The sequence below is a fragment of the Coccinella septempunctata genome, chromosome 7 (genome assembly GCF_907165205.1).
Source record: "Coccinella septempunctata chromosome 7, icCocSept1.1, whole genome shotgun sequence".
Lineage (NCBI taxonomy): Eukaryota > Metazoa > Arthropoda > Insecta > Coleoptera > Coccinellidae > Coccinella > Coccinella septempunctata.
The window spans coordinates 16,987,577-17,012,561 of NC_058195.1; the positions used below are offsets into that span (position 1 = coordinate 16,987,577).

The following is a 24,985-nucleotide window of genomic DNA, read 5'->3' on the forward strand; positions in this document are numbered from 1 at the left end:
ATATCTCAATTGAAAATATTTTTTTATTACTAGAATAAATTCATACACTGCGGTTCTCATAGGGTAGTTAGATTCGAAAAAAAAAGTCGAATATCTGATACCGATGAATTCGAACAATTCAACTCTCCCATATACCCGAGCTCATACGCCTCTATTCCGCAACACTTTCTTCTGCAATTTCTTCCATTGGCCTCTATTTTGTCTTCGTCCAACGCTCGTGCAGAAATAGCGAAGTTGAATTAAAAAACCAGCCTATCAAGAAATCACGTGCCGAGAATCGAATCCCATTACCACCTTGCACTCCTATTTGGTACCAATCGGTGCAGGTATTTGGCATGTCAATAGTTCAGCAGTTCAGTTCACTCTCGATCACCTGTTAGGAAGGTACTACCTACTAGGAAGTATCAATTGGTGTTAGATTTCTCCCCATTACGCGGACAGTGTGAAAAGTGAGGCAAGTTCGTGAATACACTCGATGTTTGTGGTAAGCACCACCTCACATTAATATTTTTATTTGGATTTTGAAGTGATTTCATATAGGTACTGAGTTTTTTCAATGGGTATTGTTTATAAACAATGATCGCGAAATAAAATCCGCGGACTGGTAGTGACGCAGAGGCTGGTATCTCACCGATAATATAGAACTATTTCGTTACCTAAAATTATGTCACACTTATTGCGTTTGCAATAATCGGTTCAATTTGGACGGTTATTAGAGCAGAGAAATATTTCTTGCTAAAATTTCACCTGTCAGTCATACTGGTTCAGAGTGCTCAGGGCATAATAGAAAACGATTATATGTCTTACTTCTTGATGATTTTCAAGAAAATAATCCAAGGGATGAGGGTCTTCGGTTAAATGGAATGAAAAATAGGTTTAATAATATAATTTTCCCCCTACTTAGAGCCACCCTCATTGGTAGTCTGTTTCCTTCTAACAGAACAAAATGAAACAGTTTTCCTGAATGATCCATCAACAAATTCAATTTTTTTTAATGCTTCTTCGCTTCCTACGCTGCTCTACGCTGAATTCGAACTGCAAATATTTCCAATTTTTCCTTTATAGTTTGAGGAATTTTTTCAATATTTAATTCACTTATTCACTCTAGCTAAGGGTAGTGGAATGTCTATTTATTTTGTAGGATATTCCAAAATGTAAAAATCATAGGCGAATTGTTACCTCATTTCAGAAAAAAAAACGTAAAAAATCTACGTTAGTAATTGGGCCGACTAACTATACCGGGTGACTCTTTGACTCGAACAAATATTTCAACAGTAGATTCTTGAGGTCAAAAGAAACACTTTTTTCTCATACCATTTTTTCCGATTTTGCCCTGATAATAATAATAATAATATAATAATAATAAATTTATTCATCCTGTAAGACATTATACATGCATAGGACAAGTCAAAATATGTAATGATTGAACATTTACAATCTGTCGGAAAAGTACCTATATGAAAAGATATAGTCATTTTAAGTTTTCATAATGATCTTTGACACCCCTGGGAAAACAAAATTATTTTCAGAATAACTAACTAAATCTGTGACACTACACATCTGTGGATCTTTCAAACAGAGTTTTATTCAGCCAAATTACTCAATTTTTCAAGGTAAAATGGAGAAAACTTTTATTTTACAAATATATATATTCACTCGAATATTCATTACATAACGTCCACCTTAGTTTCAAGGGTTGAGTTCTTTGAATTTTTGGTATTTTAATGGTACGTAATGGTCTTAATTAGAAAACTGAAAGACGTGGGTGAAATCTTGTGTTCGAAAAAGATCGATCAAATAAATGAAAAATTATTTTCCGAAATTCATTCATTCGATAAAACCGTGTGTGACATGGTTTTTCAACAGCCTGTATCTTTCAAACCGATACGGAAAAAATGGTACAGTAGAAAAGTGTTTTTTTTACCTAAAGAACCTATTGTTAAAATATTTGTACGAGACAAAGACTCAACTTGTATATTCGTATATAAGTAGGTACCAAATTTAAACTCTTTCCACCCAATCACACGTACAGAGAGTCATACGCTCTGATAATGTTAGGAAAATTCCATTATCTTATCAGATGACCGGAAACATAGAAATGACAAAATGCATCGATTTGTTCTCAAAATATATTTTGTTTTGATTTAGATAATATTTATGTCATCTCTTCTTCGGCATTTATTGCATGAATGGCAATTTTTTGAATCAGTATAATGTGTTCTTCCTCAACTTGGAAATATCTGAATAAATTTCAATATTTACATTCAGATATTGGAAATGACTAATGAATAACCATATCAAGAGAAACAATACGATCTAATTTTTTTTCCTGACGTTTTCTAATTCGGTCTATATAAAAAGAAATAGCCCTTTTGAATTTGTATAATGAGCTGTGCCAACCCTAGTTGAAAAATCCCTTCAGAATAACAAGGTTAATCTAAAAAACTTCAGACAACTCATATTTTCTATTAAAGTTGCTCGTATAAACATTATATTATCAAACCTCTTTTCATGGAATCATTAATGCACTCTCCTAGAAAATGAAAATGTATAAAATGGTAATGTTACAAATATCTCAGTTCAGTATTAGCGATAATGAGTTCATCTATTAAATTCAAGACTGAACCGTAAATGAGAATCATGTGGAATTTCAATTTGCCAAGGTAAATTATCAATTACTCTAATACCTTCTCTCCTCTATTTGGTCTTCATATTTGCCCCTTCTTCAATCTTCACTGAAAATATGTATAGGTATTGTGTATTGTGAAATAATTAGTAAACAGGAATAACAGGATTGAATTTTACCACAAATTCTCAATGAATGAGTTGAACTCAGGTTCGAAATAAATGACAACTCATTTGTCACAATTCTTGCTCAAAACTCGAGAATACAATTAGTAACATATAAAAAAAGACTAGAAACAAGCGCTAAAAACTAAATATTCATTTCGAAGAACCTGTGAATTCGTTTAAATTCCAGAGATGTATTATTCTCTTCAAATCCATCATCATTCACTATTAAGATTGAAACAACATTTGAATTTACCCTGCACACAGAACTCTTGCCAACAGAAGAGAAAATTTAAGTGTTCTGTTTTCAGTTACGATTTATAGGACCAAAACATTCCATTAATTTTTACATGATTGCTAAAATCAATCTGCATATTTGTATCTCAATTATTTCCTCAGAAATAAATTATTCCATTCACACAATTCATCACAGCAATTTACTTCGATTTACTCGAGACGGCGAATTTATATTCTTCACGTAGTCAACTCATGGCGATGCGATACATCCATTTATTCAAAGATATTGTAGATTGATACTGGAGAAATGAGCTTTCTAATTTTTTTCTACCGATGTCAACCTACTTTCAATGAAAAAATGTTAGTTTTGGAATTAATCGTAATGACATCATAAGATATCCGATCAGGCTGCATGGAAATCCAGATGTCCGAACTTGTAGTAGGTTGATGATAATTATGATATAAGATTGGATGATTTGAGATTTTAATTATACGTTCCATGATGAGAACAAGTAAATTTCGTGTTCAGAAAGCCCATGTTGATGGCATAGTCACATTGAAAGAATAATAGATATGGTTGAATAAAATAGAAAAATGTATTCAAGTAATATTTAAAGCTACTAGCATTCTTTTAACGAAGATTTCATGAGTCATGCTTCGCACACAAAAAAATACTTAATTCAATATTGGTTCCTGTTTTAAGCCTTCAAAATTGGTTGATCGAAGCCAAAGAGTATGATGAAAAAAAAATGGCATTCACCTATCCACAGAAATTATCTATGCGAAAAGGATCGAACACATGATATAATCATAATAATAACTCAGTTACTTATTTGCAAATTGAGAAAATTTTAGGAATCGAATATATGTATTATGTACCTAAGTGTGCAGATAGGTACTCTGAAAAATCTGCCCTGAACTGTTTCTATGATTGTCTCTTGTCATTGGAGCAGCCATAACTAAATCAAATTTTTCGAATTGATGATTTCCCATCCTATCAAGGATCACTAAAATATTCTATAATAATTCATTCGTTATACTATTGAGGGTAGCCGGCCAGACACGTGCCTAAGCTTCTAAAACAAAAAAATTCCCAAATTTGCAATTATTAACAAAAAGACTATTGCTGATACATCTGATCTCATTAGAAGATAGCGGAATTCTCTCATTAGTATTCAATAGCTCTAAATTACAATCCGACGAAGCATTTCATTAAATTCATGGGAAGGTAAGCTAATCATTATATTGTGACGCATATAGTCGACTTCTCCCTGACTACGTCCTGTCAATAATGCTGAAATATAACCTAAACAGAATATAAAGGGTGCGAATCGTTCAGAAATAGGCTGGGAGTCAGGGTAGATAAAGGTGCTTTAACTAATATGTATCTTATTGGTCTATCTTTCTTGGTTACCGATATACAGAATGTTATTTTAATGTTCCCCATTTTTCAACAATTAATCATAACTTTTGAACCACCCTAGACGATTTTATGATACATTGTATATTCTTTGTCCACGTAGATTCGATAGAAATAAGAAAAAAGTATATTTCCTGGTTCGGTCTCGAAAAAATTTATGAGCAGGCAACACCCTGTATATTGATATTTCCAAATTGCCGAAAAACGGAAAAAAGTGAGTAAGTCTGGAAAAGTATTTGGTTTTTCCGCATAGAAGTTTTCACTTTTTAACTAGGGTCAAATCTAGATGAAATTGAAAAACAATTGAATTGGCTTCCCCAAATTGTACTTTTCCAGATTTAGTCCATAAAATCATCAACTCTTTTTCATTATCCTAATCTCTGGATCACAATCTCACTGAAAAACGAGAGGACATGTCCGTTAGTGGAAAAATTTATTATCAACAATAGGTACCCGAATTCCAAACACCCTATACATATGTGCGTATCATAATATATGTTTCTTGCATGATATTAAAAAAAATGGGGAAATACAAATTATGTTCTCTCCGATGAAAGCATAACTTTAACTTACACTGAAATGAATTTGGACAAATCGATGTTTTGAAGGTTACACAAATTGAAACAGAAAATCAAAACACTAGAATTTTTTCAGGTGAAGTATTTTTCTTTTCCTGATACTCCTGATGCATTTTGATAAAAAAATAATAAGGTAGGTCAGTCTGTACGTATTGATTAATTCGATTAAAACTAATAGGTACACTTCATGTTAACAATTACAACAATTAGGGATATCAAACATTGAGTGTATTATTTACTAAATCAAACAAAACCTACAAACTGCTTCAGTTTATTACTATCATCAAAAATACATGAGAAGAGTTCAGAAATGTTCTGGGTGAAAAAATGTTCAGATATTTAACTTTTTAACTTTCATACTTATGTGGGAAATGTTATTTTTGTCCAAAATTTAATTCTGCATTTTTCAAAATGGGTAGTTCTCCTCATTTTGATATTTTTTCAACAACATGTGGCACAATATGATAATTAATTTATGTGTATAAAAAGTGTTTGAAAAGTACCTAGTCGTTGATAAATTTGTTCCTCATGCATCCTCGTTTTTTAATAAGGTTAAGATCCAGAAAATGGAAAACAAGAACTAATTGGTGATATTAGCTGTAAAAGTATCATTTTGGAAAGACAATTTTTCTGAATTTTATACCATTTTTCGATATACTCCGATTCGACTCAAGCTAGCCATTGAAAAAGTTGTATGCGAAAAACCTAGTTATTGATTTGAAGGCCGGTTATAAACTCTGCAAAATGTATAACAGAAAATTAACATTAACACACCAATTTCAATAAAACAATGAAGATGTAAATGCTTCGATGGAATAAAGAGACATAAAAAACAATCCCTTCAACCAAATACGAAAACCTCAGTAATGACTACTCTTTTTTCTACTTGAAAACTGAATTGAGTAAAGATGAAACATTAACCATTTAATTTTATCTGACCTCATTGTTACAATTGTAACCAGAAGATTGTCATGTACCTTCATAATTTACTGCAGACTATCAAATGAAAGATTTCAATACTTTGAAAATGAAAACAATCCAGAAACATATCGAATGTATATTAATTCAGGAAACCCTGTTTTTCTTCGCAATTGTGGTCACCTTTCATTTTATGGTTTCCTTATCGAATTCTTCCTCTTTACTCTAGAATTATCCTTGAATGGCACTAAAATGTTCCTTTTACATCGACTCTGCGAAATGTAAATCATGACATGAATCTTCATGAAAGGACTGACTGCACTGATATGTCATATGTTTCTGTTTTGTTGTTTTCAAGTTGAATAACAGTATTGGTTTGATGGAACATAACCCATCAGTTCATGCTGCGAATCTGGTGATACATTTGTGATTCATTTCAAAACCCCAGGAAAAACTACAGCCACTAAGGTGAGTCTTTACGTGGAATTTTTCCTTCAGCTGATAGCTGCGAGGATTTATTTTTTTCTTGATATAATTCACTGAATACTTAAGAATTTTCCAAAGCATAAAAGGTCCAAGATATGTATTGCATAATTTCAATGTGAATCCTTGAAATGAAAAGGCATTATGATACTTAAACTTTTATAACCATTGCAGTTATCTGTCAGATGCCGAAATATCGCATAAAAGTGGACTTATTGCCAAAGTTCCGATACTTGGTGATTAAATGCCGACATATTGCTGAAGGTGTAACCTTGATTCTCTGTAAAATGATTATTGCCGATTGATTATTTCATCATTGATGTAAACTGGATTCAAGAAAGTCCAAATTGCGTTTATTGACCATTGTCTGAGAAGAATGAAAATGTTTCTGTTGAAGACAGGATCCTACGTCAATCTATAATAGTTTGATCATCTTTACGCTTTACGCTGACACCTCCTTTTCATAGTATTAGAGAATTATCAGGGATCACGAGAAAAGTATCAAAGGAAATGTCTGTTTCGGTGAACTTAATTTTGAATAGAAATTTACTGCACTAATTAGAGGTAGACGTACCTCTTCTGTTATGATTCCGTTTGATCGTTGGAGTTTAAAGTAAAAACATTCCTAAGAACTTGCTTAGCTGTAACAGCATACCTACACCCCAGCATGCACCCAGCGTGCTAATTAAAGGTGATGTCAAACTGCAACATTTCAAAAATAAATCTTCTAATAGATATATTTGTTACGGCTAAAGATAGGTGTGAACATAAACTTAAGATTAGCCGGCTAAACTTAGGTTTAGCTTCGGGTATTTGCTAATGTTAGTTTCTTCTATCTTTAACCGGCTAAACTTAAGTGTAACCACATCCCATCGGCTAAAAATGTAAAAGGCTTGAGGGGCGTAAATTTTCGGCAATTAAAAGAATGTAAAGAAATAGTAATACGAGTATAATCAAACTATTAATGCAATGCATTTTTTGTATGAATTTCACATATTTTAATAGCAGAAAAGCATTCTGTTAAGCAGTTGAGAAATTGGAGAATGAACATATATTTGTTTCAACTGTCTCTCAATGAATTCTCATTGACGAATCTAAAAATCTAAACGCTTGATGACAAAATTCGAGACATGCTATTTTGAGTGTGAGGGAAAACTGTAGTGTTAATTATTATTTTTCATCTTGTTATTATTCATAATTTGAGGGTAATTGAATGAGCAGAAGGAGATAATGAAGACAAGAATGATGCCGCGAACTTCTTTATCAAAATACCAAAGATTTTCTAGGAAAATATAAGTAGAAGTACCCAATCTTGTTTGTAATTAACCGGACTATTTGGTTCAAAGATTATAGAGTTAACTGTATATAATCTTTGATTTGGCTGATAAGCTTTACGATTAATGCACTTGTATCCCCCGGGATGATTCATCAAGGGTGGCGACAGGCCATATTTTGGAACCCGTATATTCAATGACTCGGGAAGAAATTTTTAACAAAATCAGCTAGAGAAAGTGTTTTCAACTATGTTCATGTTCATAGTTTTTTTTTTGTTTTTTTTTTGCGAAAGAATTGGTTGGAAAGAAATTGCAACGTTAGAAACTATAGTTCCTATTTCGTAATTTTTCCATAAACCCAATTATTGAATGGTAGGGAAAATATACTTTTGTTTACGGAAAAAATTTTCTATGTCCAATATCTCATTTTCTTGAGGGTTCATATTATGGTTTTTCACAAATTAGGCTCGGTTTGAAGAGCATTAATCTCCTAAACAGATAAAAATAACTCGTTAAATGTTGAATTGAAAACCCATGGGCGTTATGTAATACAACCCCAATACATTCGATGCTCTTTTACTTATTTCAATTCTAAGAATTTAAACAAAAAAGTGGCCGTGTGCGTTCATCCTCTCCCATCCGACCATTCTTGAGACATCAACTCTCCGCATGTCCATCGAATACATTTTTAGCCGTTCCGTTTTGGGTAATGTGCACATTAGCCGGCTAAAGATGAAATGCCCTGACGCAGATGAATATTTTATCGAACTTTAGCCGATCCTCGAATATAAACCTAAGTTTAGCCGGCTAATCTTAAGTTTATGCTCACACCTATCTTTAGCCGTAACATATTCATTAGTATCTAACGCTGCTTCATAATCTTCACAGTGGCACATATACTTCATTCACTTTTATTTTAGCAGTCGGTTGACCATGGAAATTTGACATATTTCACTCTGTATAGTACGAAAATGTGGGGTTATGAAGCTTGTCAAAACATTTTTGGGTTTTAAATCAACGCTATGTTGCCCGTTCTACGTAAAAGTTTCTGTTATTACGTATTTAATCACAATGTCGAATCTCTTCGGGAAATATGTGACGAACATAATTGAAGTTTATACAAACTGATTGGAGGCATAACAAATCCAGTTATTTGCATGGAAAATACAAGAGATCAGTGTAATATCATGATATGCACTATCTTTAGGAGAGTTAATATTCGTTGTTTTCTTTGGCTAAAGTTTGAATACGTTACATCAGTTGTAGATTTCAAAAATATAAACCCGAAGATGAAATGCATACGATGCAGTGGTTGGGAATGGGTATCTCCCGAAGGAATTAACAGATAATTACAAGAATGTTAAATTCTTCAACAAAAATCATCTTGCATCAATATGAGTAAATGGAATTAAAGGAAACTCCAAGTCAAGAGGAACTTCAGCTTTGAAAAATAATTTCACATGAATAAACAATTAACAGTACAACTGGCGCGTATTTGTGGCTGTTCATCTTAATATATTGATATAATAATAATAATTAGATATTTATTGGTACCTTAAGACATTCACAATGTATAGGCAAGTCAAATGAAAAATAGAAAAATCAATTTTCGGGAACTTATTCTACGATGACATTCATCGAAAATCCTGTAGTAAACTTTTGCATTAATTCTCTCAAACATAAAATTCTCAAATGAGACCTCTTTTTTGGGTCTCCCAATAGAAGGACATTTTTTGTCATCCTCTTCATCCACAATCTTTCTGATTGTGGAAATATTCAGCTGAAATATAAGTTGTTTAGATTCAGATGAAACATTATATAAATTATGTACTCCATTTGGGGCCTTGACGATGGCAAATTGGCTAGCTCAATTCAGATCGTAACACTTGTCGATATTCATATCGTCGGGTGGTATGCATCTGAATTTATCCTTATTATTTTATTCATTGCCGTTAGGCGTTATCATTCTTCATTATTATATAAATTCTCTTACATTGAATATGTTCGCTACCGTCTGACGTATTGTGGATTTTAGAATATCAGGGTATAACTATTTGAATGAGCGGACCTGAATTCTAAATAACACTTCCTGAAACCCTGTCTCTTTTTTCAATCATTTTCGGCATTTTCGTAATAAAAATTGATATTAGTTGTGGCAACGGCGTTATGACATTAATGACATTTCATGAGTGCCAACCTTACTCAGTTCTAGTTACAAAAGCTTGAGAAAATTATTTTTATTCATTTGATTAAATCTTCAACACAAAATGTCACCCAAATCTTTTAGTTTTACCATTATTACCATAACACACCATAAGAATACCAAAAAAGCAAAGAACTCAACTCTTAAAACTGAGTTGGGTGTTATCTAATGAATATTTGAACGTTTTGTAAAATAAAAGTATTCTTTATATTTTCTCGTATAATGCGCTGTTTTCGAGTAATTTGATGTTCAGTCTGTGAAATTTGAAAATTAGGTACTTTGGCTGATTACAACTCTGTTTAAAAGATCCACGGAAGTATAGTGTCACAGATTGAGCTTGTTATTCTGAAGGTAATTTTGTTTTTCCAGAGGTGGCACGGCTAATTATGAAAACTTAAAACGGCTACATCTTTTTATCTGGGCCGAATTAAAAAAAAAGGAAGCCTATGAAAAAAGTGTTCCTTTTGGCCTCAAGAATCTTCTTTTAAAATATTTGTACGAGTCAAAGACTCACCCTGTGTAATTCCAGATGATGTAGATTCGGCATAATTCACAACTAAATCTATTAGGAATCTGAGAGCTGGTGGGTTTTTGTGGCGTTTCTTAAAATCTAACAAGAGGGTGAGTGTGCGTTTCAGATCTTACTTCTTAGGGAGATTGTATAAACACACCATGAATCGCTGTTCTGCATCCAGTATGCTAATGATGGAAACCATCGATCTCAAATAACAACCATACTTTCACAGTCATATTCTGATCAATATAAAAAGTGCATATCATTTTCTTGCGTTTTCTTAGTTCCATTGAAGGTCAAAGTTCGGTTTCGATTACTATTCTCGATTCCGATAAGTGCATTGCTTACATTTTTGAATTTCTCATCTAGATTAAGTTTCTTTTTTAATCCTCCTATCAATCACAGCAACTGTTAAATTCACGTTAGGTTATTGTTATGAAACAATGAGTTCGATAATGTATGTAAACAAACTGCCAATATATATGGGTGGATTTTGCATTGATTGAAGTTTTGTGTATGCCTTTAAAAAGTAATGTTGACAATATATATGACCATTGGAATGAAAATTTTCGAAAACAATTATTCATTGTTTGGCTACGTTAATGCTCAGTCTTCTAGAATTTGTGGCTGTATTCAAATCTCCATAATGTACCCACCTACCTCATTTTTTCCTTTTGAATACTAACCTTTGATAATCAATAATAAAATTCGCTTTCAAACTCAATAGTCAGTATCTATTTTAAATCCTATAGCTCTTGCAAAAAGGTTTCGACGTCCTTAATTGAACGAAAAAGATGTTAATTTTAGAAGGAAGAGTTTTATGGTACATTACACGGGTATTAGGGAAGTGTGTGTAGTACTAAGACCTCTTTCAACTTTTAGTGGATATCATCTAATTAAGTCTTTTTGTATCAATCATCATTCATGCCAGCTCTCTTCATGACGAAGGATCTTCTGGTAAATTTCCATTGATATTTACTTGTCCGTTTTTGTAGATGAATACAAAAAATTTTGGTTCTTTTTATTCCTTTTATTTTATTTATTGATTGACTAATTTTATGATTGAGTCTAATTTGCAAAAAAAAATGTTAAATACAGCAGATTTCGGCAAATCACTTCAAAAAATCAATTCCTCAACCGAGTGGACACATATTCAGTCCATATGGATCGAAAATAAGTGAACGAAAAAAATTGAACATCAAGACCATCATCTACAAATAGATCAACTTTCGGAAGTTATTCTTTCATTGTGTAACTATGCAATGTTTCTATGAGATATCGAAAACATAAGAACAAAAAATTTAACTCCTCGAAATCATCACTGTTCATATTCATGAACATGTAAACTCGGACAAGTTTTCACGAAAATCCACCTTACCTACCCACGGTTTTTCACGAGAACTATTTGAGATAGATATTTATCAAATTTGGTATAACTACCTGACGAAAACTCTACTAGGTCGACTGGTTTTAATAATAGAAAATATAGAGAGACGACGATGCATGACAAGAATCCTATTCCCAATCCTGAAATCAAACTTCTTTATCATGACCCTACATATTCTTCAGAACCAATAACATCAGATTTCCTTGTTATATAGGTTTAAATTTTATGTGTAGTAGATGTAGAAGAATAGTTTTTTTAGATATCTTTACTGCAAGAGATGAATTGTGCTTCTCATTCTAAGTTATAATTATACCAATTGAAGAATATGGGTACTTATTTGCTTTACTCTATTTGAGACCTTGAAACATGAAGTTTCCTGAGGAGTTGTAAAAAATCCACGTTATCGAAAAACTCATTTGGCCTTCTTGTTTTTCAGGCAAAACATTTTCCATTGTTGATGATAACAATAAATTTGTGATATCCTATAAAAAACATATTGCAATCTATTCACCGAATAAAAAAAGTTTCAATTAGAAACTCAACGCGTTATCGGAAATGTGTGCGATAGTACAAACATGCGTCCACGAATTAATTAAACGAATGGTATTGATCATTGGAGTATTTTTCTACAGACATGGTAGTCCCCAAAAAAACAAATTGGTATCATGCCTTCTTCTGATGCAGAGAAGGACTATTTTCGACAATTCATAAACAGAATACAAAACGAAATTTGAAATAATCGAATCTTTATCGGATCAGGGCATTATTCGTTGAGGTATCATCAAAAGTTGTTGGCACATCTAATTGACGCTCATTCATGCACTTCCCATTGAGTAATTGATGATAGCATCACAAGTAGTAATTCACTATCTACAACTAGCACCACCTCTTTAATTATGGAATTTTTTCTTTTTCATTGAGAGTTTCAAGGATGGAAAAATTGCACCAGAAAACGTTTAACAGAAGTTTCATATTTCATCCTTTTTCAAATGGAGTAATAGATTATGGGTAACGAAAACAAAAATGAATTAAATGTATTCTTATTGGGAAGTTATGACATTGAGTATTAACAGGGTTGAATACTCAATGGTTATGACTGTAATTTCAATAATTTCATATTATCATCTGCAGAGAATAATATTTAATAGTGATGCTCTCCCTTTGAAGATACTGATAGTTATCAGATTAGAATCAGGAACGCCAAGGATTGAACATAGTTATTCAGTCTTAAATGAGTGAATACATTCTTAATATTCCAACCTTAATCAATTAGGGATTTTTTTGCTTCCTGATTATATTTCTTCAATTCAAATCTGGCCTAGCATATATGAATACGTATAAATTATATGGAGACTCAACTATGGAACAAATTAATTACCATTTGGATAATCTAATCTGGTGAGAAATTAGCTGGCAATGCCATCCTTACTTAACTACCTGGTAAGGATGTACAGGGTGGGCAAAATTCGATGAGATTGAATGACAGCTCTGTAACTTTAGGAAAAAATGGATGGCACATTCTCAACCTCCATTTTCAAATAAACTGTCAATGGACACAACCTCATCCCTCTATCCTCTGTATCCAAGGGAAAACTAATTTTTCGGCTCTTTGAATTGGTGCCTCTAGTTCGTACAGTTCCAGTTATATCGAAAAAGAAATGTATAAACGTATCACGTTTTTGAGCAGAATTCAGTGGCTTAATCAGTTTCGTTGGAACTTGCATGAAGAATCGCTATGTAAAATTTGGACAGAAATTACTAGGAAGTAAATAAAAAGTTCTGTACAAAACTCATATCTCTGCTATTTACTACTTTTTTACAAAATGCTTGAACAAGTCAAATTTTATTTTGCACTATACAACTTTTTATGTATAATTTTGAAATGTATGCGTTACTCTTAAGCAGTCCGTATAAATTCTATATACGACGACACTACTGTTTCTTATAGACTTCATTTGTTGGTTATTCAAGTGCACATACAGAGTTCATACCAAAACAGCTTCTTATAAAATCCGACAAGAGAAAGCGTCTTTCCAAATGAAACGTGGGAGGTGCAAACTTTGGTCAGATCGAGAAAGCTTTTCTCAATATGGTTCCACGATGATGAAGCCTATCGTTGAAAAAGGAACGGAATTGGAAAATCATCGTAGGTTTACTCATGTCCAATGACTTCAGTGATACACCCAACTGGAATTATTTCTTCAACGGTTTTTTGCCCACAGATTGGTTTCATTTGAAGCATACTACGAAAACTACGTCGGCGTTTCTCCATCCATCTCTGATTATTCCTTTCGAAAATGAAATTTCTGATGAAATTTATAACTGAGTAGTTTTCACCTAAAGAAAAAGGTCCACAAAGAAAAAAGAATTTGAGAATAACCTAAATATCGAATAAAATTAGAATTTATATTGAAGAAAGTTGGAGGGGAAATGAAATGAAATATATATAAAGAACAGAATATAATATAGTGTGTATCGATCCATTCAGACACGATACAGAGTGAGTCTTTGACTTGTACAAATATTTCAACAGTAGATTCTTCAGGTCAAAAGAAACACTTTTCTTCACAACCATTTGTTTAGAATCGGCTCGGTGCTCGGTTTAAAAGATATAGGATGACGAAAAACTATAAAAAAAGTTATTTTAGTTTTATCTCACAATCGTATTAATCGAATGAAATGAATTTCGGAATATAGTTTTTTATTCATTTGATGAATCTTTTTCGAACCCAAGATACCACCACGTCTTACAATTTTGACCAATACGTAGCATAAAAATAACAAAAATTCGAAGAACCCAACTCTTGATCCTAAGTTGGACGCTATCTAATGAATATTTGAACGTTTTGTAAAATAAAAGTATTCCTCAAATTTTTTCGCATAATGAACTGTTTTCGAGTAATTTGATGTTCAAAAATTAAAAAGAATCTGTGAAATCTAAAAAATTGGTTACTTTGGTTGCATCCATCTCTGTTTAAAAGATCAACAGATGTATAGTGTCACAGATTTAGCGAGTTATTCTGAAGGTAATTTTGTTTTTCCAGTATTGGCACAGCTCATTATGGAAACTTAAAATGGCTATATCAGGGCCAAATCGAAAAAACGGTATAGGAAAAAAGTGTTTTTCTCGATGTCCAGAATCGACTGTTAAAATATTTGTACCAGTCAGAGACTCACCCTGTATAGGTATAGGACAAGTCAGAATAATACTTGCATCTACAAAGAGTGGACGAAAAAAAAACGAATCATCATAATAGATATTCATTGACGCTAGAATAACATTTGGTTAAAAGTAAAGATTTTATTACAGAGGTCAGACAAATTGAATGACTTAAATGAATCAGGATGACTTCAGAATAATACTCTCATATCTAGCTGATGTTTCTCAATCTGACAGTTTGAAGATATGATAACAAGGCATTTTTCTAAAATATCTCCCTTCCTGTACCTCTGTACCTCTAATCGTCTCTGTATTCATTATGAAAGTTGTATATAATAAAATTTTATACAACTTTTGCCTGAAGTAATTTTACATACTATTAACCGTATTCGAGTTAGAGGGGCTAAGGGCGAGGAGCTTAGCTACACATGCGAAAGGCCAAGGTCAATGTAGAAACCCAGTCTAATGTACATTCACCTTAATTTATCTCAAAAACATTCAAACGTAAATAAAATTGCTTCGGACAAAATTTGCAGAAAATGTTATGCTCTACAACTTTTTTAATGAATGCGAAAACAATTTGAAGCCCAGGAGAGGAGATAATTCAAAAAAACTGATTTTTGTAACCTTCATGGCCAATTTTCATTGTTTCGGCTTGCTGAAACTGTCAGATTATATTTTTTCCGTTATTCTGGAATCATTAGCTTCAAAATAAGAAAAAAAGGTGCCGCGCAGAAGAATGTACACGTGACTTTTTTGCAAGTTTGGCGCCCTCCCACACATTTTCGTCACGCTTAAATTGTCAGATTAAGAGAATGTATACTTTTCAACATGTAATTAACCACATACAGGGTGTGGCGTAATGAATGGATAATATGAAGCCTGAGGATAGAAGACTCTATAGCGGTTCAGAAAAATATATTTTACGTGTAGTAAAAGTGCCTTGGTTTTCGAGATATTGGAGCTTTTCGAAAATTCAAGAGAATTACACCCTTCGCCACTCGTTTTGCAGGCAAGACTTCAAATAAAGGAATTTTTTCAAACTGTTTTTTGGATAGTATTCCTGGATAGATGATCTATCGAATGTAATTCATTATTTTTGAGGCGCATGAATAGTTCTTCATGAAAAAAAAATCTAACTCAACTTTTCCGTTTTGCTTATTTTTTTTTTTCAAGTTCAACCTAGCGCGGTGTAAAAAATAATATGGTTACCTGAGAGCCAATGCAAGAAAAAACATGCCCTTTTCATTGAGATTCCGAAATGGTATAACTCTCTGTATTTTCAGCATTTAATACAAAATTTCCTATTGCAATCAGTTGAGGCCTAGTTTAATGTAAACACTGTTTCTGAAATTTTTAGCAGCTGAAATGAGAAATGCGAGGAGAATAAAACAATCATGTATAAGAAGGTATAGAGCATGTACTCTCATGATGGCCTCTTAGAGCATCTTTTTATGAAATTCGATTCAATGAAACGATACTCATTTCAAAATTGTTGATATGCTATAAAGCTATGATTCATTAGAAAGTGTAGACTATAGAGCATGTATCAGAACTCATGGTGGCCAATTTAAACATCATTTGTGAAACGATATTTTAAAATTGTTATTTTTCTCGTTTTTTTTATTATTGAATCCCAACGTTGTGAAATCAATATTTTCAAGTTATGAATCAAATTTCAGCGTTTTTGTAACAAAGGTCTTGACTTAATGTAATAGAAATTAATTTGTAGCTCTTTTTCTTAATTGCAAAAGTGCTAAAATTCACTTCGTTACTTGAAATTCGCTTTAAAACTATTAACGTTATAGCTATAGGGCTTAATGATGAAAGATTACGAGAGAAAAAAAAACAATTTTTAAATATCGTGTACTAATTGAATCGAGTTTTACAAAATGTCTTCAAAGTGAGCATCAGGAGCTCTACTAGATGCTTTACAACTTCTTATGAATAATTGCTCTATTCTGCTTGCAAGTCTCATTTCAGTTAGGTACTAAAAATTAAAGAAAAAGGCTTACATCAAACTTTGACTTGATTCATTGTAATAGAAATTTATTTTGTATTTAATGCTGAAAATAGAGTTAGTTATACCATTTCAGAATCTCAGTGAAACAGGCATGTTTCCTCTTGCTTTGGCACTCAGGTAACCATATTATATTTTACACCACGCTGGGTTGAACTTGGGAAAAAAAAATAAGCAAAACAGAAAATTTAAGTTAGATCTTTTTTTATGAAAAATTATTCATGGGTCCCAAAAATAATAATTTACATTCGATAGAGCATCTACCCAAGAATACTGTCCAAAAAACAGTCTGAAAAAATTCCTTCATTTGAAGTCTTGCCTGCAAAACGAGTGGCGGAGGGTGTGATTTTCTTAAATTTTCGAAAATCTCCAATATCTCGAAAAGCAAGGGACTTTTACTAAACATGAAATATATTTTTCTGAACCGCCATAAGGTCCGCTACCCGCAGGCACCATATTATCCATTCATTACGCCACACACTCTATATCTTGATCGTTTTTTTTTTCTATTCTGACAGGTTGTCCTGGACAATTCTCCCTATGTAGAGGTCAAATTTTTGGTATAGGTACTCTACAGGGTCCACGGGCGTAGCCAGGGGGGGGGTTTTGGGGGTTCAAACCCCCCCCCCGAAATAATATAGGTACATAATATCAGTTTCAAAGAGTCTCAATTTTTATGTCCCAATCAGAAAATTTATGTCACAATCAGAAAAATTTCTTGTCAAAACCCCCCCCGAAATTCAACCCTGGCTACGCCTATGACAGGGTCCCATTATATTTGATCCCCAATTTACTTCTTCGGCTTCACACCTATACGTCAGTAGTACCTGGTACCTACATAGAATTCACCATTGGTCGTGTGACAGTATGATCAGATGGCTGATATATTCGTGCATGATATCATGCAATATGAGGATCGATTCATTCTTTTCTGACCTCGCTTAAACAATTATCGGCAATCACTTCGATCGAGTATTGAAATAAAACAGGATTCGGACGGTTCGTTGAACTTCGTGAATATGTTTATGGAAAGAATTGCTCGAATAAAGATGAAATAGATGTTGCAATTGCGCTGTACGCGGATCGAATATGTATTAAAATGTATTAAACCTATTTATCGGTTGTGATCTCTATCACGAATAGTGGGTTTCCAAAGAGCATTGTGAAAAATTGAAAATTTTTGTAATGATACGCTTTCGCAGTTCATAGTTGGTTGGGCAAATATTGATGAAGATCGATTTGATGTTGATAGTTTGAAAGTTCCCTGAGAGTTTTTTCAATAAAGCATGATGAGTTTTATGAAGTTGATTGAAAAAGGATTAATTTTTGTAATTTCCAACCGAAAATGATCTCAAACGAAAATAAAGAGCTAAAAACATTATGTATGTACCTACAAGGCAGAATTGAAACACAGGTGCGAAGTTCCTATACAAAGTCTTCGGCAAAACTTTTGTGCGGATAGAACGAGGATATATTGAAAAATTCTTAGCCTACTATAAAACTAAACAAAATTTCAATGTCAAAATATTTTGTAACTGAACATATTCTCCTCAGTTGGATATATTTATTACAGCGAACCTGCAACGTCTCGAGACCTTTCAAAAAAATATTTCTTCTTGCTCTGCAAACCAGACCTCCACAGCTTTTATTACCTCCTCGTTGGAAGAAAATTTACGACCTTTCAAACTTTTTTTTTCAGTTGGGGAAAGTTGGGGATGGAGCCCAATCTGGTGAATAAGAGGGGTGTTCTAGTAATTCAAACCTAAGCCACGAATTTTTTGCATGGCAACATGAGATTTGTGTCCAGGGGCGTTGTCCTGCAAAAACCAAACTCCCTTGTATAGCTTTCCGTGTCTTTTCTCTTTAATTTTTTCCCGTAGTGTGTCAAATAGTAATCTCCGGTTATTGTTCTACCCTTCTTCAAAAAATCAATCATGATTACTCCATGGCAATCTCGAAGAACTGAAGCAAGAACTTTTCCAGCAGATATTTGGACACGGAACTTCTTAGGTATTGGAGAACCAGAGTGTCGCCATTCCATCGATTGTTGCTTTGTTTCTGGATCGTAGAAATATACCCAAGTCTAATCCATAGTAACAATTCGGTTTAAGAAGTCTACATCGTTTTCAAATCGAGCACAGATCGAACGAAAATATACCCAAGTCTAATCCATAGTAACAATTCGGTTTAAGAAGTCTACATCGTTTTCAAATCGAGCACAGATCGAACGAAAATATACCCAAGTCTAATCCATAGTAACAATTCGGTTTAAGAAGTCTACATCGTTTTCAAATCGAGCACAGATCGAACTCGATGCCTTTACCCTTGCACGCTTTTGGTCAACATTCAAACATTTGGGGATCCATTTTGCAGCAATTTTTCTCATGTCCAAATTGGCGTGAACTATATGATGAGCGCAATCGTTTGAAATAATCAGTGCTTCAGATATCCGTTTTAGGCCAATTCGACGGTCTGATAATATTATGTCATGAACTGCATCGATATTTTCGGGAACTGACACATAAACTGGCCTTCCCGATCGGTCATCATCTTCAATGGAAAATTTACCTCTTTCGAAGCTCGCAATCCAATTTTCACGGTCGCATACGAAGGACATTAATCACCAAGGGTATTAAGCATATCTTCGTAAATCTGCTTATCCTTAACCCTTTTAAATACAGGTACTTGATGATGGCTCGATAATCCAATTTTTCGATTTTCACAATTTCGGTGGACGTCTTCTTTCTTTTAATTCATTCCGTAACTGTGGTTTACTTTGTTGACCTCAAACTTCACACTGACACTTCTAATGAGTTATTGTTCGTTGCTATTGTAACGCAATTTTTGTTTTATGCATGGAACTGGTCTAGGCGAACTAGATATCAATACATCCTCGTAACACAGCAAATGAATAAGACTCTGTATCCCAGAAATTGTTCACCAGAAAACATTTTTGCGCTCCTGAAAAACAGTGCTTCATTATATCTTTGTATGAAGAATTCCAGCGAAAATGGAAACAAATCATATAAAAACATGTCCGACTTTATGTAATCAACCTTATTCTAAATGGAATCTGAACATTTTTGGAGTTGTGAAATAGGTGTTTATAGTTTTGTCCCAATGTGAGCAAGAATTCCTTCCTCATTCTCAGTTTTTCCGTATTCCTGTTGATTTAACGAGCTCTGACATTATTTTCAGTATATGCCACAAATGTTCGATATAGCATCTTTTTAATTCCTATGCTAATATTCCCTTAAAGCTCAGGTAAACATCACTAATGAAGCTATTTTAGGGAACTCTATTCAATTTGCCCATTGCTCAAAACTTAAGTATTTAAATTTAAATAAAGTATGTAGTTAAATTTTAAAAATATAAATGAATAGTTCCGAAGAGGTGATTCTTAGTCCAAAATAGTGTGGGTCTTTCATATTAAGTTCAATAGTAGATAAAATATGAATAAGGAAAAAGTTTCTCGAGGAAACAAATTTCAGGATTAGCACATTTTTTGACAAGGAATCACCTTGGCAACTATTTATTCACCCCTTGTATATACCTACCGTAAACCATGAGAATAAATTTGGTCACTTGAAGAAGAAGACTAGTTTTGTCCATTCTTCTCGTATACCCTGAGTTTTGGCGTCATGGTAAACAGTTGTATCAAACATGTACGTTTATAATATTCCTAAATCAATAAGCCAGAGGCGACAGCAAGAGTCACGTGCTTATCTGAAAGTTCACGTTGTTCTGAATGAGATAATCTGTACCAAGACGTGATGTATACATTCCATTAATGTCATTCCATCCGCTTGTCTAATGGTATCATAAAACATTAATGACAGATGACCTTACTCAAAGGAATTGTTCATCAGAAAAAAAAAAGATGTTTGCAATTAATTGCCAGAGCTAAACTCCTAACGGGATGTGGCGATCTTATGATAAAATGATTTTATCCTCCTCTTGTACCATTGTTGTCTGGAGCTCTGCTTATCCTAATGGAAATTTTGACTCTAAATCGAGCTGTAAAAAAACTAATTGAAATACATGATAGAATATACAAGGTGTTTACTTTGTAATACGTTACTACAGAGAATGGATCATAGGATTGTTTTGAAATTTTTTGTACTAGGGTTTACGCTTCTGATCTGTCAGAAGCAAGGAAAGATAGGATACATTTTTAAGTGGCCATTTCGTGATGCTGATGGTATGATGGTAAACCCTTTATATGGTAGAAGCATGTAAAGTTCCTAGTGGGACACCCTGTATACACGTTGAGTCAGATCGAAGTCACATTCTTACCTAACCAAGCCTAATCTAACCTACGCTTCCCTATCCCTTTTTTTTCTACGGACGTTATTGATGATTTTGATCGATTATTCTTCATCGAATTGACTAATCCATCAATTTTATTGATGATCTGTAGTATATCCTACATATTCGTAAAGTAACAACGAGTTGATAGCTTATTCGTGTTTCGGCAAGATTTACGGAGGGCTTAATGCTTAGTAATCCCCAGAAGTACTCGCGAGTACTAAAGTGATAGGAAGCTCTTTAGAGATTACTCAGCACTAAGTCTTTCGATAAAGTGTCCGAATTACTATAAGCACTATGCACTGGTTTTAAAAAGTGCTTTCACAAGCACTAAGCACAATGATTTGGCACAGATCTGAAATAAAGTCAAATTTCTTTCAAAGCAAGGGTTTTCAAATTACCTTGCTTGTTTTATCTAATAAACACAATTCCTTGTATGAATGAGTCAAACACCTTCAGTCTAGTTTTCAATGATTTTAGAATCTATATTAACGTGGAAGTAATCATACGGTAGCAACAGAAGTCGTAAGTAAGCTGAAAAGAAAAGAAAGTTGACTTTATTTTCGAAACCATGATGCCTTCTTCTCTTAATTATATATTAATGATTCTTTCCATTTGTTACAGTTAAAACCCATTTTTAGTTAAAAGTTATTTCATCTAAGTTAAAGCTAAATACCCTTGTTGTAACTAGAATTCATTGTTCAATATAAGCATTGAGTATTGGGTTTAATACTCAATGATATAAGCAAACTTCAAGTAGAACTAGTAACTAGTTCTTACTTCAACCCTTGGAAACCAAGTAGGTTATTTTTTTTCAATATTTCTTTATTGAAAAATCTTAGTCCCTGATTTATGTCATTAATATTAGTAGAATATGATAATTTTTCAATGAAGAAACATTGTTGAGGAGCTTCAACATAAAGCGGTTATGCCTTGTCAACATCATTGATTCGTTATCAAAGTAAAGAAACCAAGAAAACAAGAAACAATGGACAAGCATAAAATTAAAACAAGGCTGGGGTAAAATTATATAATGGCATTTTGAGTTACAGAAGTTGCCATTTTTATAAATATAAAGACACCTTTTAGATGGTATACCATGTTCAAACCTTGGTCCAAAAAAAAACAGTTTATTCTAGTCTTGATCAGACAAAAGTTTCAACAAATATTTGTTTTCGAGCAGCAGTGAATTCTAGTTTTGATAATGGTAGAGAAAACGCGTTGTTTCACTTCTTTTACTTAGGTCTCTCCAACCAATCATTTATATTTCAAACGCATTTCTCGAATATTCATCCGAAATATTCTGATATTTACCACGTTGTTCCCTGTTTTTCAGAAGAAACACGTGAACTCCATCATCAATTCTTTATTTCAATAAAAATTCACTACCATTGAAAGAAATTATTGTATCAAGGTCAGAAAGTCTTTTAGCTTCAATTAACGATTAAATGAAACATAGAGATGCAGATTTTATGAACCATTCTACTCTTACGTAAGAGAATACAACTTAAGACTTCTCATATCAGGCGTTCCTTTGAAGAGGAGATGAAATTCCTTCTTAATCTTTCATCAGAAATCAGTGAGCGAAGAGCAACTTATTCAGAATTAAAAGGAGTTAAAGTACGAAAAACTTGCATGTGCCCCAATTTCCAAGACCTCAAAAAAATATATTAAAACGAGTAAAAAGATCCATTGATATAAGAATCCACAAATATTGCAAATCGAATTAGACAACCAACCAACACATTACTAACATTAAAATGATGATCTTCTTTTCATTTCATTTTGGATTACTTACTTCGAGTGATGGTGGTCAGATAGTTCGATTTGAATCGTAACATTTATTTATTACACAGTGTGAGTCTTTGACTCGTACGAATATAGATTCTTGAGGTCAAAAGAAAATCCTTTTTTTTTCTAAAAAGATGTAGCCATTTTAAGTTTTCATAATGAGTGTGCCACCCCTGGAAAAACAAATTTACCTTCAGAATAACTAGCTGAATCTGTGACATTACACATCTGTGGAGCTTTTTAACAGGTTGTTGTATTCAGCCAAAGTACCCAATATTTCAAATTTCACAGATACTTTTCAATATTTTATCATCAAATTACTCGAAAACGGCGCATTAACGAGAAAATATAAAGAATACTTTTATTTTACAAAACGTTACCATATTCATTAGATAGCGTCCAACTTAGTTCAACGAGTTGGGTTCTTTGAATTTTTTGTATTTTTAGTACAAAATGATCATAATAAGAAAACTGAAAGGCGTGGGTGATATATTGTATTCGAAAAAGATTAATCGAATGAAGGAAAAACTCTGTTCTGAAATTCAATTCATTCAATAAAACCATTCTTATAGTTTTTCAACAGCCTGTATCTTATGAACCGAACTGATTCGGAACAAAAAGGTTTCTTTTGACCTCAAGAATCTACTGTTAAAATATGCACCAGTAAAAACTCGCCCTGTAGGTATGTCCGCATTAGTTTGGATTATTATTCACACGCCACAATATATAAACGCTCTCCATAATTCATAATCATGTTTTCACTTTTCCTAATGACAGACAAGTTGAAACACAAAAAATTAAAAGTTGTGCATTTAAGATATCGATTGAAATTTATTTTGGGAGGATTTTGCATCTCTTCATAATTTACGCAGGAGCAAATCGTTGATTTCATTTTTAATTGATTTTGTTTCAGAGATTGGGAGTGAAAACCCTAAAAAGTTTGTGCATTTAAATTTAAAAAAAAGCTGTTGAATCCATCCTATTCGCCGTGAATTTTGATAATTACATTTATTTTCGTTAGATTTTGGACACTTAAATTCAATTTAGATTTGTAGCTAACGTCACCTAAGTAAATCTTGAAAAAAATTTAAAAGATGTGCAGAAAGAGTAGAAAGACAGACCACCGAATGTTTTCATTATAATTGTTCTATCGGATAAACACACTCCTAAAAATTAATTCTTTGTGAAGAATTTCAAACAGAATTAATTTTATGGGATAATGTAGAAACAACAATTCAGCTTCCACCATTTTGTAGCGAAAATTATTTTTTCTGCTTATAGCTATAATCCTTCAAAATTGAAAAACATTAAGCCGATCTTAATAAGTTAATGATATGAATGAGAAAATGATACCAGCATTCTACACAAATGGTACTCTGCAAACTATAAGCGCTCGTCAAATCTCAAATTCAGCTTGACATAGATCAGCTTATGCCATATATTAAGCTGGACCAAAGATTAAGAATGAAGTAAAATCCCAGGCATTCCAACCTTCGTCAAAATATTTACTATATTATTTCAATATTGACTCTGTCTTCCTGGATGCATTAAATTAATAACAACTTAGGGCATATATTACAAAAGCTGATGAAATGGTCGACTTATTTTCATATTTCAGGAAGTTCAAACATGAATAATACACAATCAGTTTATCAAACGAACATCAATTAAAAGAGACAAGTTATTAACATATTGTTTAATTCAACTTGCAGTCACTTTTTTTATGTATGAATGTTGAAACGGTTTTGAATGCTTATAATTCGACGTGTATAAAAATTAGAGACAATTATTATTCATTATGTATGTTTATTAATTGATGTTTTTTTCTGTAATACATGAGAATTGCAAAAATGGTTAACTTTCTCGTTTTTCATTGCCGATTCTACTGGGGTTAGTTTTTTA

The 24,985-nt window shown here is 32.9% G+C and overlaps 1 protein-coding gene across 1 annotated transcript in view; it reads left to right on the forward strand.

Moving 5' to 3' along the window:
- The first annotated feature begins 317 nt into the window (after positions 1-317).
- Positions 318-24,985, forward strand: part of LOC123317387 (sodium-independent sulfate anion transporter-like) — a 48,711-nt gene continuing 24,043 nt past the window's right edge. The window contains exon 1 of the mRNA XM_044903896.1: positions 318-484. The gene's annotated coding sequence lies outside the window, so the exon portion shown is untranslated. The remainder of the gene's footprint in view (positions 485-24,985) is intronic.